This window comes from Cibotium barometz, chromosome 14 (assembly GCF_041138505.1).
Source record: "Cibotium barometz isolate CiBa-2024 chromosome 14, ASM4113850v1, whole genome shotgun sequence".
Taxonomy (NCBI): Eukaryota; Viridiplantae; Streptophyta; class Polypodiopsida; order Cyatheales; family Cibotiaceae; genus Cibotium; species Cibotium barometz.
In genome coordinates this window covers 16,151,371-16,165,334 of record NC_141059.1, presented here as the reverse complement: position 1 = coordinate 16,165,334, position 13,964 = coordinate 16,151,371, and the positions used below count along the sequence as shown (strand labels likewise).

The 13,964-nt window shown below is 47.1% G+C and overlaps 1 protein-coding gene across 1 annotated transcript in view; it reads left to right on the top strand.

The window, feature by feature from the left end:
* LOC147631711 (histone-lysine N-methyltransferase family member SUVH9-like) overlaps positions 1 to 13,455 on the top strand; it is a 40,390-nt gene extending 26,935 nt beyond the window's left edge. Inside the window, exon 2 of the mRNA XM_086808222.1 lies at positions 12,992 to 13,455. The gene's annotated coding sequence lies outside the window, so the exon portion shown is untranslated. The remainder of the gene's footprint in view (positions 1 to 12,991) is intronic.
* The last annotated feature ends 509 nt before the right edge of the window (positions 13,456 to 13,964 follow it).

Sequence of the window (13,964 nt, the reverse complement as noted above, 5' to 3'; positions counted from 1 at the left end):
TGCTGGGCACCTGAAACCAAAGGGCGACGAGCATATGTATGTAAGGGCCCTTGATGAGTACACAAAGGCCCCTGCCAAACAGCGTCTAAGAAATCCCCCCGTGGGGCAACAAATCGTGTCTTTTACCACGTACTTCCACCCATGGCTGCTCAACCTCATTCTGAACATCCACATGTACATCCATGTGCTGGGCATCATGTAAAGGAGCATCATGCTCATCTTCCACGGGCAACTGCCCATCAACGATATCCTTGGTAGCAACAACTTGTTCTTTCTTAGGACATTCGGAGACAAAGTGGCCCATCTCACCACATTTGAAAGAGTGGCCAGTAAATGTATCCCACCTCAATTCATACATTAAAGGTTGCAGCCCAGCCATATTGACATGCAAATGTGTCGGCCTAGGTCTCCCAGTATCCCACAACATGTATAGATGATTTCGGTTTCTAGATGTCATTCGAGGCACCACCAAGACATCACCGATACCTCGCATGAGACCTGGTAAAACACGCCAAAACATTGGTGGGAATTGTTTCACTTCAACCCAAACTGGGCAAGCCTGGCGCAACATATCTTGGTACTCTGCCATAGGCTTCCACGGAACCACATGAACCAACTGCCCATCTAAAAAGAGTGGCACCTGCTCCAAGACTGCCCTACGGGCGTCCGAAGTGCGAAAAAGTATTTCATAAAAGCCTCTCGGACCATCATAAATCTCCTCAAGTGCCTCAGGCGACACCAAGCGGCCCAACCATGCTCTAAGACGAGGCAACAACGGAATACGCCCAGTAAAGAAGAAGATAGCAGCACGATCATGAAAATCTGCTAGCTGTTGTAGCAACAAAGGAGTCTCCATGCATACATCAGCCACACCACCATTATCTACTGCAGCCATTTGCACGCTATTTGCCTTCACATATTCTTGCAGAAGCTCACCAGTGATCTGCAGCAAACGTGCAAACTCCGGAGAAGGTACCTGAGAACTTTCCTCTGCATTCTCTCCAACATTCACCGGAGTGTAGCTTGCATCAACATCAAGCCTTTGACGTTTTTGTTGCTCCGAGGCATCTGAAGCATAACCCACATCCTTCTCGATCATCTCCTCAATAAGATCCATGTAAGGCTATTGGCAGCCATGCCACCAACAGCAGCAGCCGGGTCATCCAATTCCATGTACAAAAGCAAAGAAAACCCGTTCTCTCAAACCCTAATTCAGCACCTGAAAACCCTAATTCAGCACCAGCAAACCCTAATTCAGCAGCTGCAAACCCTGAACATGGCGTCGACAACACGTTCTGTGGAGTTCCTCCTTGCTTTTCACCTGATCTAGAGATCGTTGTTGATGCTGTTGTGAATTGCGATTGAAAGACGAACAGCAGCCAAAAGTTCTGATGAAGAGGGTGTCGCGTCGGTAACGCCAACGTACAGACCCTCTCTCTCTCTCTCTCTCACACACACACACACACACACACACACTCACACACTCAGAAGGGGATGTACATAGAAGAGAAAAGCAAGGCAAAAAAACAAAGGGAAGACGTGCAGGACAGAAGTCGCAGGTCTGAAGAATAAGACGTGCAGGTCGCAATGTGTAGGTCTTGAGCGCAGGCGAACAGAGTCGAGCAGGTCGCAGGCGAGCCCAATTAATCTCTCTTTGGTTGTAACTTTGGTCTCATAGGTCACTTTGGCCTTTTGAAGACGTTAATATAACATTTCATTTCATTTCTCTCTCTCAGCATCTCTCTCTCTCTCTCTCTCTCTCTCTCTCTCTCTCTCTCTCTCTCTCTACTCGACCTTAACATCCCCCGGTTATCAGCTTTGAGGGTCTCTCTCTCTCTCTCTCTCTCTCTCTGTCTGTCTCAAAGTTTGAAGTGATAAAGTGGATTGCTAAAGACTCACGAAACTCAAGACATAGAAGGCTGCGTGAGACTTTGTGTGATAGGATTCTTTAATCTACACGTAAGTGTGATCATTCAACTGTCAATCAATTTATTCACCAGTTTAATGCATATTTTCCTTTGGCTAAGCTCACAGATCCACAAGATAAAGTCCACGTAGTGGCTTCCCACCTTAGAGGTGGGGCAGTCACTTGGTGGCAGCATTGGTCTAGTTTACATACAGAGCCGACCACACGTGTCACAGTTTTTTTTTCCCGAGAAAAAAATCCTTAAATTAGTTAAAGAAAAAACCGTCGCAAAGGGCCAAGTACAACCATGACGGGCTAAATACAGTCTCATCTCATATAAGGGCAGGAGACAAATGATCGAAGGGGAAGAGATGCTTCTTCTCCGGCTGGCTGCTCTATGAGGAGAAGGCTATCTCATGGGGGGGGGGGTGGGAACAACCATACAGGTGGTTTGTACTACCAAATGGGATCACTGCCTCTATCTGTAAGGAAAGGGCCAGGCCTCCAAAGTCTCAAGAAGGCTTCCTGCCACTTTCGCATGCAATCAGAACCACCTTGCAGCTTCCCACACTAACTGTGGAGGGTGTGAATGATATCGAGCCATATGCTCCTGATGGTCTCAGCCGACGGAGTGTGGGTACCCTCGATGGCCTCGCCACATCTAGCACGCTAGATGTGCCAGGCTGCTATGCTACTGCAAATCTCCCATCGCTGGCATGAGATAGGTTGCTAGACACCTGCCGGTGGGACTGTGACTGGTACTGCTGCAATACGATGGTGGGAGACGTGAAGGCCTAGTCCTCCCCCATCCTCCTTGTAAGTCCTGACCACTTTAGTCTCGGTGGTCCAAGCGACAGTACCCCAAGTGATGATCCGGGTCAATGCCCTGTCCATAGAGAAGATGCGGAGAACCCGCTGCCAAATCTGCCGAGCCTTCGGGCAATCCCAAAGGCAATGTCGTTGAGACTCTTGAGGGTGGCCTCACCTCAGGCAAGCTGCTGACCGACCTCTGACTGCTAGCCAAGTACCAACCGCCAGACTTCTGTGTGCCGTCAGCCAAAGAAAGAGTGATCTTCCTCGGCCAAAAGCTGTCCCAAAGCCTCTTCGAGAAATCTGAAAGGAAGTGCTATGATAGGCCCTGAAACTTCTGCCAGTGTGTTGCTGCTGCCGGTGTGCCATCTATCTCAGGCATTTGGATCCTGTGGCCAAGCTGCGCTGTATATGCAAAGAAAGGGGCATCCAGAGTCTCCACCTGATCTGTGGGGATCATGCCAAGTCCACTCTCCTGGGTCCCATTGCAACCGTGTGAGAGGTCGGCACACCCAAATCCATAGCCACCAAGGTCTCTCCCTGGCCACCTTGGTCGGTGCTGGATCTATGTGCCATGCCCGTGCCCGAAAACCAATCACCCTCACCCTCTACAAGGTGCAGCCTCTGAAATCCTCCAAGGGGTGCTCTGATCTCTCTAGTCTGCCATGGGATCCAAAAAAGTGAGCAGACCACTATCCTCATCTGCTCCATAGACCGCCACAAGGATATCGTGTCTGGTGTGAACACGCCTAGCCACACCGGGGGGGGGGGGGGGGGTATGGAATAGGAGTCAGCCTCTCATGAGGAATAGTTGAGTCGATGTCGATGCTGAGTCTGTCTCTATCGTGGATCCCTGCGAGGCCTCTTTCCTGTTGCGCCTGAGGTAATTGCCTATGTGCAATCTAATCTCCGAGAGACCTGGCTGGTCCCATGCTCAAGATGCCTCAGGCTATGTGCGGTCGGGCCCCTGGCATGTGGCCACTGGGTAAACGGATTAGGGGGTTCTAGATCAAAGGCTGTCGAAGGTGCTCCTCTGAGGCCACTGGAACAATTTGCCTGAGGGCTGGCCTGAGATGATCCCAAGCACGAAGTAGATTGGCTGTGAATCTGTCTTCAAAGGCTGGACTAAAACCATGGGCTCGCGTCTCTGTGAAGATCCATCTAGTACTTTGTGGCCATGGGCCTCCAAGGCTCGAAGTGCGGGCTGAAATCCGGGCCAAGAGGAAATCCTTCCAAGGCTCACCACTGGGTAGGAGTCCTCTAACAATCAACTTGCCTAGTAAGGCACGACTTTGTATAGCTGGATCGATGAGGCCAAGCCCCCCTTTGCTACGTGGCTGAATGATCACTCTCCATGCCACCTTGGCCTTGGCTGGCCTCCCATCACTTCCGGTCCACAAGAAGTTCCGGATCAAATGTTGTACCTGGCCAATGCATGCCTGAGAAAAGGCTCAGCAGGACGTGATGTACCACATGGTGGGAAGCAGTACCTGGTTCGCCACCACCACTCCGCATGCTAGGGATAGCCTCGCCAAGCCCCTAGTATAGAAGCTTCTTCCGAATACTCAGAAGAAGCGGATCGAGCTGTTGCTCGGGAGATATATCAATGCCAACTTGGCAACCGAGGTATCAGACTGGAGTGCCCCTTGGGATCCACTGGAAAGACTCAACTGGTCGCCAAGTCGGGGTGGGTGTTGAGCCTACCCAAAAACCACACGACTTGTGCCAGTTGATCTGTGCTCTTGATGCACAACATGAAATCTCTATCGCCTCCGCGAATCTTTGGAGATTCCCAACATCTCCAGCAAGGTAGGTTGCTATGTCATCTGCAAACTCCGAGTCCAACTGCTCCTCCTGCGTGCGGAGGGGAAGGCTCAATCCCTGAAGTCCGGTCTCTTGGGTGGAGAGAAAATTACATGGCCTCGGCGACAAATAGAAAGAGGTATGGTGCCATAGGACAGCCCTGTCGAACCAAGCGGGAAAGGGGGAATTTGTCGCCTCGGGCTCCTTGAATGAGAACCTGGCTGTGAGATGTTGAATAAAGTCCTGAGACTCCATGAATCCACTCCTTGGGGAATCCCATCTGGCTCATAGTGCCCTCTGGAAAGCTCCAATCCACCCTATCATAAGCATTCTCAAAGTCTAGGAGTAGCACAATGAGGTCCTGCTGCCGCATCCTGGCCGAAGCTGTCGCCTCCCAAAAGGTAAAGATGATGTCCAGAATGCTCCGATCCTGAACAAAACTAGTTTGAGTGTCGTGGATCAAGTCTGGGAGAGAAGGTTGAAGTCGACTTTTGATGGCCTTGGCCAAAATCTTATAGGCCGTCCCTAGAAGGGTGATGGGTTTGTCGGATCTCCAATCTATCACCACCCTCCTTGGGAATCAAATGTATCAAGCCCTCTGTGAGCCTCTCTGGCATGGCACCTGTGAGCATAATCTCATGGAAGGCAGCGTGAAGGCCACCTTCCATGAGGTCCCAATGGCGAAGAAAGAAAGAAACAGGAAGCCCATCCACCCTTGGGCATTTGCCCTTGGGTAATGTCTTCACCGCCTCCGCTAGCCCCTCTGAAGTGAAAGGGGTCAATAAGAAAGACCGAAGGGAGGGGGGAACCACCTCTCTCGTGTGCCTCCAGACTCTCTTGCGTGCAGGAGGATAATGGGGAACCAGTGAGAAGAGATCGGAAGAAATCCGTGGCGATGGCTCTCACATGCAAGGGATCAGAAACAATAGCTCCATCCTGGCCATGCAGCCTGTGAATATTGTTTCTCCTTTTGTGGGGGCTAGCTATCTCAAAGAAGCCTCCAGTAACTCTGTCACCGGCGTGAGTCCAGAATGAAGCCCTAGCATGGTATCTATACTCCACCCTCCTCTCCTCAATGGACCGAATCTCCGTGTGGGCGGTAGTGATCTGACTCTCAATCCACGGGTTGTCTGGGGAACTCTCCTGAAGATGTTGTAAAGAGGCTAGGCTCTCCTGCTCTCGAAATCCCCCCAATCTACTTTGGGCTGCCTCCTATAAGAAAATATTGATCTCCCCAAGGCCATCATCCAAAGTGCACGCTGCAGAGCTTGAGAAAAAGTCTAGTCCTGCCCATATCTGCTCGATCCGGCTGCAGATCTCGGGGTCTTGAATGAGGTTGTCTGGAATCCTGGAGCTCACATGCTTGTCATGCCTCCATGGGTCCTCTAGGGACATAATAACTGGGGCATGATCTGAAAATGTAGTGCCTACCAGAATCCCAACCATGCCTCCACGGCTACAAGCCCACTCGTCGACATAAAACCTGTCCAGCCGAGAGAGGTTGGGGCCAATGCTCTGCCTATCCGATCGAGAGAAGCTAAGACTCCTAGGGTTGAGCTCAAAGTCTGGAAGATGCCGAGAGTCCTGTCCCCTAAGAATCAGTATCATCTCCTTCCATGCAGAGTACTCCGCTCTTGAGATTGTGGCCGTGCCACCTCCAAGTCTGTCCTTTGTTGCGTCTTATCATGTTGAAGTCATGGCCCATGCACCAAAAATCAGCCTGGGACAGAGCCTGTCGGACAGTGCTCCAAAACATAGCTCTATTTGCAGCAGCATTGGGAGCATAAATGTTGAGGAAGCCAATGCTATCCTCCCCAATCTGAATGGTAACCCACTGAGAACGTCCTGGAACTAGGACTCCCGATCCTGTCACAGACGGTAGAAGCTGCTCACTGATAGAGAGACACTCCCCCCTGCGTCTTGACGGGTCGAAGGATGGAGACCAAAAAGTACGACTCCTGTCTAGTAGAATCTTCCCGCAGCGGTGGGTACGCTCCTTAGTAAGATGGTGCTCTTGGAGGAAAAGAATGTCGATAGGTCCCCCCACCATAGCTTACTGCAGCTCTCCTCTAAGGATGCCTCGTCCCTGAAAGCATTGAGGCTCCCCAAGCCCTGAATGTTCCATGAGACAATCCTCATATCAATCTTTGTGTGAGACGGAACTATCGGAACTGCCCTCCACTCGAAGAGTCTTGGGCGCAGGCTTAGACGGGGAATAGTCACAATCTGTCTTGGTGTGAAGTCGTGCCAAGTGGGCGTGGATCCTGTCCTCCATGTATTGCCCCTCTGTCCGAGCGCGAGAGTATGCATACTCCGTGCTCCATCGATCACAATGGAGATATCTGTAAGAAGGGGGGAGAGGTATTGTGATAGAGGTATGCATTAACAGGTGTCACAACTTTTCACTGGTACACCTTCGTCCATGACTTGAAGACTAGATTTCTCCCTCCCCAGTTTGTGACTAACTTGGCATATGAGTTCTATGGACTCAAATAGAATGGGTCACCTATCGGTAAGGTTATCACTTTAGTACAACAGTTAGGGTTATTTGAGCGGGCCAAGATGGATCAATTCATTCGTGGATTAGATCCTGACATTCGGTTCACAGTTCGCAACTTTGAACCGAGCACGTATGATCAGGCTTGGCTCTCGCTCAAAATGAAGAAATGAAGATGAACAGAGGTAAGTCAAAACAACCGTAGTCTAGTACCAAAACCTAGTAGCAGCAGTCTTCTTCACAGTTGGGGAAGGGTATTCTGTCTTCTAAAGATGCTAAGAAGGACAACAATTCTAGCTCTAGTTCAGGGAGCAAGAAGGATAAGGAATCCAAACCTAAGAAAACCCCCGAGTAAAAGACTAAAGCAGGCATCACTGGAGGCTATCTTGCTCCAGAGGAGCAAAGTAAGTACCAGACAGAGAACCGTTGTTTCTTCTGTCATACATTGGAGCATGGAAAGAAGGATTGTTAGAAATGTCAAGTGGAGCAAGCCTCCAAGTAGCCTTCTTCCACAGTTGCCACAGCATCTCCTGCCCCTTCAGCACCGCCTACCTCCACCAACGTTCAACTCTTACCTTATATGCATTCCATACAATCCGTGGTGTTTGATGCTAAGCAAGAGGATGAGGGTGGGGTTGCACAAAAAAGCTTGATCCGAGCTTATGGCTTTGCAAGGGCCACTAGTTTGTAGTCCTTTTGGACATAGGCAGTTCTGAGGATGCTCTCTCCCCCCAGTCGGCTACCAAAATGAGCTGTATCTAGTGTCCTATCATTTGGAGATGGACAGGTTTACACATAGTCTCCGCATCCACATATTACACATGGTCTCCGCATCCACATATCTCAAAAGGCATAGTAGTTTTCTTTTCAGGTTCAAAAGGCCTCATTCCAGCGAGATTTCATTGTCTCGCCTCTTTTGGGGTGTGACATGATCTTAGGAATCTAGTGGTTTCGCTAGTATGAACCCATTCCCAATTGGGGACATGACACTTTTACTATCTGTAAAGGTTTTCTTGAGCCTATCATGATTGTGTCATAGGAACATTCTTGGCATTCCTTTGATTTCTCATCTCCAGACCTGACGAGCTATCCGCAAGGGAGCGGAAGGAGCATTGATTTATTTTCGTGCTCAAACAGCTTCTACCTCATCGATAGCGGTTGTTTCATCTTCATCTTTAGTCCCTCAGTTGGCAGACCTCTCTTTTCGACATCGGGACATTATGCGTGGGACGATCTCCCACCCAATCTACCATGCTCTCTTCTTGAGGATCATCATATCGATTTGGTCCCTGGGACAGAACCTCCTAGCAAGTTTTCCTATCGTCTTTCCAAGTCTTTAGAGGGTGAGCTAGAAAAGCAGTTATCTGAGCTCCTTTGACCTGGGTTCATTCGGTTATCTTCCTCACTAAGCAACACCCATTCTATTTGTCCAAAAAAAGGACAAGTCTGCATGCCTTTGTGTAGATTACAGGGCATTAAACAAACTCACCATCAAGAATAAGTTTCCTATGCCCAGGATTGAGTACATTTTGGATTAAACACTGAACGATGCAAAGTTTTTCACTAAGATCGATCTCAAAAGTGGTTACCTTCAGGTCCAGATTTTCAAAGCTGACATTCCAAAAACAAAATTTCGGACAGTGTGGTAACTATGAGTTCGTATTCATGCCATTTGGGCTTACCAACGCAACAACAACCTTCAATAAAATGATGTCCAAGATTTTCGCAGTACTTATTGGTAAGTGTGTTTTCATATTTCTTGATGACATACTTATATTCTCAACCACTGCGAAGCAGCATGAGAAAGATGTGGAGAAAGTCTTGCAACTTTTGCGACATAATGGGCTCTACATGGATGCCAAAAAGTCTATCTTCGGCGTTACAAAGAGTCAATACTTGGGCTCCATCATCAGTTCCTTCGGGATTCGATTAGACTCCACAAAGGTTTAAGAGATCTTGGATTGGGACATTCCTAAGACCACCCAAGAGATGCTTTCATTCGTGGGTCTTTGCTAGGCCTACAATACACATGTTGACTAGTTCTCCAACCTTGCAGCATCTCTAACCGATTTTCTCAAGGGGTTGAAAATCCGTCGGCAAAAAGTCACAGTTATAGGCAAGGTGCTTGATACATTTTGTGCACTCCAAAAAGCGGCCTTAGAAGCGCTTGTTCTGATGTTAGCATCTTGGGATGAACCTTTCGAGGTCATTACCAATACCAACAATGTAGCCATTGGAGTTGTTCTTCAGCAGGACAATAGACATGTGGCCTACTACAGCCGCTACAGCCGAAAGTTGGATGTTGCCGAAAGAAATTATTTGGTTTATGATAGAGAGCTTTTGCATGTGATCACAACGCTCAAACATTGGAGGCCTTTCGTTTATGGACGTGTTTTAAAAGTCAAAATAGACCACCAAGCACTTAAGTGGCTCCAGACGTTGCCAAGTGCCCAGTGGAGTGATCAGCAAGTCAGATGGAGTTAGATCTTCCAACAATTTGGAGGAATGATCGAGTACATCCCTAGTAAGTATAACCCAGTTTGCAGATGCCCTTGGTAGAAAGACCAGCATCTAGACCATGCAGGAGGCTACCATTCTCGAGATCTCTGGAAAAGACCTGGATAGCATGAAAGATGAGTATGTCAATTCTGTAGAGTTAGGTACTCAATACAGTTTGGTTCTCAATTTTGAGCCTGGCCATTATTTAGTGCAGAACGGTTGGTTGTTCTACAAGAACCGTCTTTGTGCCCTTTGAGAAAAGCGAGTAGCTCTTCTCCATGATGCCCATGACTCCTTTTATTAGCCAAAAATGAGATGTGATGTTTATTCACATGTTCAAGTCTGTAAGATTTGTCAAAGAGTCAAGGTTCAACATACGAAAAAGGCTGGTCTACCTTAATCTTTGCCTACTCCCGAGACGGACCTTTTATGGACATTTCTATGGACTTTGTAGGGTCTCTACTAGCATCCATTGGATCTCGCAACACTCAGTGTTTTACGGTTTACTATCGTGAATCGCTTTAGTACGTTATGCATGCTTATCCTATACAAGCATTCGGCCACAACTGAGGACGTAGCCCGCCTTCTTCTCAAACATTGGTATCCCATTTGTGGTTTGCCTAGCATCATCACATCAGACAAGGATTCCAAGTTCACCTCGCATTTTTGGAGGGCATTATTCGAGAACTTTGGGACCAAGTTGTAGTTGTGTAGTGTATTCCATCCACCACAGACAAACGGCCGGACAGAAATCTATAACAAATTGGTTCTCAAGTCACATTGTCATGACCAACAATCTAAATGGGAATATTATTTTCCATTAGTCCAAGCCATCTTAAACGATACTCATTCATCCAGTGTTAGACGTACTCCGTATGAGGCAGTCTTTGGTTGCCGTTTCTCTTCTCTTTTGACCAGAATGGTGTCTTCATTCTAGAGGCTAACAAGACGACGGAATCATTCTCCAAAATTATTGAGTCAGTTAAAGACCACTTGACCAAAGCCCAAGAAGCTTATAGTAGACATGCAAATAAGTCTGGATGAGATGTCCACTTCAAGGAGATTGGGTCCATTTGCGTATCATGAAACAGAGATTGAAACAAGTGGGCAAATGTTGTCCCAAGCTTTCTTTCCGTAGTTTTGGACCCTTTCCTATAGTTAAGAAGCTAAGTGATGTCTCCATGAAGTTAAAGTTGCCAGTAGGTGGACGATGCATGATGATTTCCATTTTTCTTGGCTAAAACCATATGTTGGTTCTTAAGTCTTTGATGTTTCAGATGAATAGCAGCGAGATGTGGTTGACGAATAAGAAGTCATTGAGCCCGAGAAGATCCTTCTTCATTGTTGGAAGCCTGGTTCCGGTTGAAGACTTCGTACGAAGTTCCGAGATCTAGGTATCCACGAAGCAGTTCGGCTAGACGAGGAGTTCTTTCAAGAGTACCCCCAGTTGTCGGCAGACTACTTGGAAGCCATGAACCTGCTGCCAACCTAAGCAGAAGGAAATGTCACATGTACTCTGCACTGTAGTGTATGGTGACAAGATGGCTCATCATCAGTGCAACATTTTACATCAGTCGGACCCTTTTGGAGATGGTTTTGTCGTATGCCGTGGCCCCTTTGTAAGCTCGAGTCTGAGATATGTTAGGCATGAGCTATGTAGGTCTTTCCTTAGTCATAGAGTGTCATTTAGTCAGTCAAGTCCCTTAACCCACTTGAGGAGAATCATTCATGCATATAGAAGTAAGTTAGAAGCTTTAGAATTTGCATTAAAAATATTTATTGCATTGCATGTGAACTATTGCATAAGCACTTAACCCATTGCATAAACCTTAGCCCTTTATACCCAGTCGGCCAGCATTAAAGCGTTATATTCAACATATTTTGCATATTTTCTAGTCGTGTTGGTAGGAAGCCAGCCGACCTGCCCTTCAGCTAGCCTACCAGTTCCCTTCATGGGTATAAATACCCAGCGTTTTCCTCATTCATTTATTCATCAAGCATTCCAATATTCATCATGCATTCCAGTATTCAGCACGCAGATCTTCAAGCGATCATCTCCAGGCAGAAAACACAGCTTCATATCTCCGTTTCTCTCTTGCACAAACGCATCATACTCAGCCTTCATTCACAGCGCTAGCTTATTCGACCTGCATGCATTGGCATCGGGATTGGTCATCATTGGTGCTTGTGCAGTCAGCCCTACTCTTGGTCTTCTGAAGGTCCTGCGTTTGGCCCATCTACAGTCTCAAAGTCAGTCCTGCAGTCATTCTCTTCAAAGAAATAAAGCAAATACTCCTAGCAATAGAAGGGGGCCCTTCAATCAGTAATTTGGGACCCAATAAGGTGTACAGATCTCTCTCTCTCTCTCTCTCTCTCTCTCTCTCTCTTAAAGTTTGAAGTGATAAAGTGGATTGCTAAAGACTCACGAAACTCAGGATACAGAAGGCGGTGTGAGGCTGTGTGACAGGATCCTTTCATCTACGCATAATTCCTCTGCATGTTACAGAGACTCACCTCGTAGAGAGGAAACTTCGAATTGGTGATATCTACAGGCACGTGTATTTTGGTTAGCCCTTTTAGCCCCGTGTGCATTTTTGATCTGGTGCTTGAAACACGGAAAGACAATACACCTTGTCCTTTTGTTTTGAGTTGACGCTTGTCACGGAGGTCAATTTTAGTTGATAATAATCTTGCGTTTCTCGTTGAGAAAACCGTATGCATTGTGGGCTGTTCTGGCTGTGCTTGGAAGACTGAAATGTGAGGCGGATGACCTGTTCTGGCAATTTGAGAATGGCTTGAGATGATAGGCATATGAAGGGGATGCAGCAGAAGGGGGGTTGTCAAGGAAACCGGGAGACATTGTCAATGGTGTTATTATAAACCATACAACCGGTGTAGTGGAGGATAGCCTATCAAGCACAGTTATTTCATGTCAATTTTAGTTGATAATAATCTTGCGTTTCTCGTTGAGAAAACCATATGCATTGTGGGCTGTTCTGGCTGTGCTTGGAAGATTGAAATGTGAGGCGGATGACCTGTCCTGGCAATTTGAGATGATAGGCATATGAAGGGGATGCAGCAGAAGGGGGGTTGTCAAGGAAACCGGGAGACATTGTCAATGGTGTTATTATAAACCATACAACCGGTGTCGTGGAGGATAGCCTATCAAGCACAGTTATTTCATGTCATGCCGGGTTCGAGCAGGTACTTGCATTGGCATCCCAGTAAAGTCTCTGTTGGAGTATTTCTGTGTGAAAAGGTGGAATTTTTTTTAGGGCTCTTGGGGTCACCGTCACATCATACCGATGCTTTCAAGCAAAATGGATTATGTTTTACGTCTTTGGATTTTGTCTTGCTCCTAAAAATGTTTGTTTTGTTTGAGATGCTTGAAAGTAGTGAATCGGGTGCCTTGCTTTTCGTCAAAGAACGGGGCAATTTTGTTGTTCTAACTAATATGCCATGGATTCTGGTAACAGGTGATCGCCGCCAATCATTCGGAAACCATTCGGCATCTTCCATTTTGAGGATGAGGACACTCTCACGGGTTTGGAAAGTCCCTCAACCCTACTCGAATGGGGTCATGTGGCTTAAGAGGGGTGTGTACAGTGAAGATGGTTAGCTGGGTGTTGAACTGGTGGTGGTTATATGGAGGGGAGAATCAGCACACATCAAATGCCAAAGTTGTATTTGCTACATGAAAGTGTAAAAAAAAACATTCTGCCCATATTTCAGCTGTGCTGCTGAATTTTGTAACGTAGGAGGTTTACGCCTTACTGAATATGCATGCATCTTTTGAAAGCAATCAAAGTAAACTCATACGAGAGTCTTTAGTTTTCTAACATTGAACTTTCAAGAGTCTACAAGGCTTTTATTTCTTAAATTTTTTATATGGCTTGCCATTATTTTTTAATTTCATCATATATCTTGTCACTATTTCTCAATTATCTTGTAAGGATAGATTGTAATATTTGGGTTCTCACCTTTCTTGTGCAGAGTCATACGTGCTGTCTATTTCTTGCAGTTTGTTGTTTGATTGTAGGTTTGGTACAGTCATTCTGCAAAGCAACTTGTGTATTTGTTACATGTGTCCTGGGCAATTTGCAGTGTGGGAACAACAGATGGTTCATTACCAGGGAAATTTCTTGGTAAACTTCCTTTCCGGTATTGCAGGTATGCTTTCCTGAGTGGGAGCGCATTGTGTTGCATTGGTGAAGAACATACCGGAACAATATGAAGAGTAGTCTCTCTCTCTCTCTCTCTCTCTCTCTCTCTCTCTCTCTCTACTAATCCTTGACGGCCCCCTTCCCCTACCCGGGGGGGGGGGGGGGGGGGGGGGGGGGGGGTTAGCTCCATAGTTTGTATAATGATGGTCCCACTTTGTATCATATGGCTCGGATTTGACATTCTCAGCTCATAGCTAATATAACACACTCTCTCTCTCTCTCTCTC